The sequence below is a fragment of the Pinus tabuliformis genome, chromosome 2_1, assembly GCF_031772625.1.
Source record: "Pinus tabuliformis cultivar Carrire ecotype Pingquan chromosome 2_1, CPIR1, whole genome shotgun sequence".
Classification (NCBI taxonomy): Eukaryota; Viridiplantae; Streptophyta; class Pinopsida; order Pinales; family Pinaceae; genus Pinus; species Pinus tabuliformis.
The window spans coordinates 599,350,125-599,353,882 of record NC_142299.1 but is presented as its reverse complement, the minus strand read 5'-3'; the positions used below and the strand labels follow the sequence as shown (position 1 = coordinate 599,353,882).

General features: G+C 35.3%; 1 long non-coding RNA gene across 1 annotated transcript; it reads right to left on the bottom strand.

Moving 5' to 3' along the window:
* Positions 1-1,156: 1,156 nt before the first annotated feature.
* LOC149201884 (uncharacterized) lies at positions 1,157-2,579 on the bottom strand. The gene is made up of 3 exons (XR_016253481.1): positions 2,107-2,579; positions 1,801-1,837; positions 1,157-1,619 (listed from the first exon to the last, which is right to left on the bottom strand). It is a non-coding gene; the product is annotated as an uncharacterized LOC149201884 (long non-coding RNA).
* Between the last annotated feature and the right edge of the window lie 1,179 nt (positions 2,580-3,758).

Below are 3,758 nucleotides of genomic sequence, written 5' to 3'. Positions count from 1 at the left end.
GATCTGGAGTGTATTGGTCAGAAACTATTAACTATACGTATTGTTTTGTATTAGATGCATGTTGAAGGTTAGTTACCAACTATAGTTTAATTAATTTTCTTATTTGAAGAGTTTATATAATCTATGGGTAGCGTGTTGAACTTTTGTTGTATAAGTTTATAAATGGTTGAAATAGGAGCATGTATGTTAAGGTTTCCAATGAATGTATGCAAATGAATATGCTAACTAGTGTAGTTTAATTGGACGATTGGTTTGCATGTAGGAAAATTTTATAGTTTTGTATAGGAAATGTTGGGTAATGCATTTTGAAATATTTTAACTGAAAGTATGCAGTTGAGGATGTATAGAGAATGCCAGACAGACAAGTCTGTAAGTGATTTGATTAGGAATTATGTTCCTAAAATTTCGAGTACTGTTAAAGGAAGTGTATATTGGTGATTAGTTACAATCCATTTTAGGATTCCTTGGTGAGATAAGGGGATTGTATCATGGAGTTGTTCAACTATGAAGAAACAGACCTTTCTGTTTAGTACTTGCAAAATCTCCAAGGCAAACCTAGGATACATTACGCCTTACCTATAGAGCTATAGCTTAGAAAATCTGGTATTGCGAAGGATTGGTTTACTACAGTATTTAAAACATTTTGGGACAATTTTGTAGGCCAGATGGCATACTAACATTTGAAATGGAGATACTATACCAAAGACTAGATTTGTATAGTAATTATTCGAAGGACATATTATTACTTGCTTCCAAAAGATAAATACATAAAGAGATTTAGGCAAACTGTTGAGTATGAGATAGAATCCTCCTAAAAGAAACGATACAGTGATTTCTTTTGTATATGAATGCATAATTTAAGTAAGCAGGTATGCCTAGCATTAGATGAAGTGTACTGAAACTAGGTAAGAAAAATGTAATAAACTGACACCCTACAGCTATAATACTTCTGAAGAAAACATAAGTCATTATGTCCAGTAGATATTTAACCAGAATAATAAAACAAGGAATAAAGTGCGATTATACTATCGACGTTCACATGATGGTTCCATCATTATTTCCGTATAAGAAAAACTGGGCATATGGACCAAAAATCTAAGTTAATTTAGAAGACAGAAAATGACATCCGTTGAATCTACAAGAAAATTGAACCAAATGTCCATAATCATAGGAGAATTCTAATTCAAATATTTAGCATAATTAGGCAAGTTTTCTCACCACCCGGATCAGGTTTATGTTTAAAGAAACCAGAGGGCCAGACCGAAACAGCCAAGGTGACCCTAAAAAACCCTCATACATCCAACATAGTTGCTATCTTCTCAAAATAATAACAAAAGATAAAAATATATATATCTGACAACTGAACTATGGGCAAACTTAAGCCCTGCAAAAAAAGTTGCGCTATCGCTACCAGGTAGTAAAAAACATCTTTCCACCAAAGATTTTGGAAACAAAGGGTCATGGGTAAAAACCCAAAAATCCCAAGTGAACCGAGGGCATATCCAGCTTCACTGAGTTTGAACTACACAGATATCCGCATACAGCAAGACGAAAGTGATTGGAACAGAACCATAAGCAACAAAATGAAGGAAAGCCCATGTGGAGCGAAAGTCACGAACCTGTCAAGCAAACAACCAACACTAACTAAATGCTTTAATTTATGAAGATGTGCATCAGATTAGTTGTTCTAGGGGTGTACCTGAGACAATAAAAAGCATACCATCAGTAAAGCAACCAAAAGACAAGTATAACTGTGAATCAATACAACTTGTATCAAAAGGGAGAGATTTTGGGGGTTACCTGTTGAGCCGTAAGAACCCAAAACCACTTTCCAAACCTGCAAGGTAAATCACATAATCCAAGCTAAGATGATAGGATGAAAACCAAGTAGAAGGGGAAATTAACTCTAGAAGTGGGTTTTCTCTTAAATTCTCTGGGAGAAACTTACCTAAGACCATGGGTAGTGCCATTTTGGTGAGGGGTGTGATAACGAGGAATTATTGGCATTAACAAGGAGAATAACCAAAAATAAAATTAACCAGAAGGTAATTAAAGTGACAAATGAAATTAAAGTTAATGGAGTATAAACAGAGGGCAGAATATTACCCTATTCCTCTTGGAGTGGCCGCCAAGTCGAGTCGTCACTATGAAAACCTTAACTCTTTCACAAAATGGCCAAAATCAGAGGGAGGAGTTGTTACAATGTGAACTCTGTGAGCAGGGAACGGTCACAACACAACAAAAGAAGGGAGAAACCCTTACCCCAACCTTGGCCTTATATGCCGCAAGGAGAAAATGGAAAACCCCAACAGAGAAGGTAGTTAAAATGATGTTAGGGTGTGGAGGGAGGATTTGGGTAGTAGATTGAATCGTGGCAGATCTGGGCTCTTGAAAACACCTCGACAAATTCAATGCTGGGGATGCGTGCCTAGGGAACGGATGCACTGTTCCAGTTCAATTGAATGGACATGGGTTACACCTAGCATCACAATGGAATGGTGTATTACCCTAGTCTGTATCAAAACAAACGGATGAGTACAACTGTTATACATTGAAATCTAACACTCCGCGACATGTGTAAAAGTGTTACCACTATAGGTGAAAGGGCGAATGTAAAGGGGTATGGGGTAGGGTGTAATATTTATCAAGTATACAGATAGAGTTTAGCCACATTGACACCCCCCCTTGACCATGACCAATGTTACTTGTGCCTTACATAAACATAACAAGGACCTAATTATTCAGCAATGATGCGTAAAGGCTTAGGTATATCAAATTTTAATTATGGGATTGTAATAATTTTTAAGAATAATGCATATTTCATAAGTAAGAAAGAAAACAAAAAAAGTAAAATAAAAAAATTTGGGATGTAAATTAGGTTCGTTACAAATGGTATCAGAGCAGAGTTCTACTTTTGAGCTTGTAAGTGGGCATCTATATTAAAGCAGATTGTGCAAAAATTAAGGAATATATATATATATATATCTATATATGTGCATATATATATATATAGGATATATATATATATATATATATATATATATATATATATATATATATATATATATATACATATATATTATCTAATATGTTTTTATCAAATCTGAATTATGGTGTAGGTAAAAATTTGAATTTGAACAGTTATGGAAGGACCTATGCTGCCTAATATAGGAGAAGAGGAATTGTACGTGGAACTGGGGGAATTAGGTAGTACTTTTGCCATAAGCTCTCAGTTGGTGGAAATGGTAAAGACACTGCAATTGGAGTTAGTTCAACTTCATAGCAGTAATGAAAAGTTGCTGAGAGTTAGTGAAGAACAGGAGAAGCTAATCCAAGAATGGACAAAGAAGTCTAGTCATAAAAGTGTAGACCAGGAAGGTGCAAGGAAGATAGGATCCGATAAGTTGGGAAGAGGGGGGAATCTGATCCCAAATCACCAAGTGTGTATAAGAAGTGAAGGAAAGCTGAATTACAATGAGAATTTAGAAAAATCAAACCACCAATATTTAATGGAGAGAAGGAGGAGCATGAAGAAGCATGGCTGTTGAATATGACTAAATATTTTCAAGTATATGAATATGAAAGAAATCTAAAAGTGCAGTTGGAAATTTAGCAATTGCAGGGTAAAGCCACCCTATGGTGGGAGGATATAAAGGGTTTTCAAATGCTTGAATAAAAAACAATATCATGGGAGGAATTTCAGAAGCAATTCAAGGCCAGATTCCTGAGTGAGAGCTATTATGATGACAGGGCTAAGG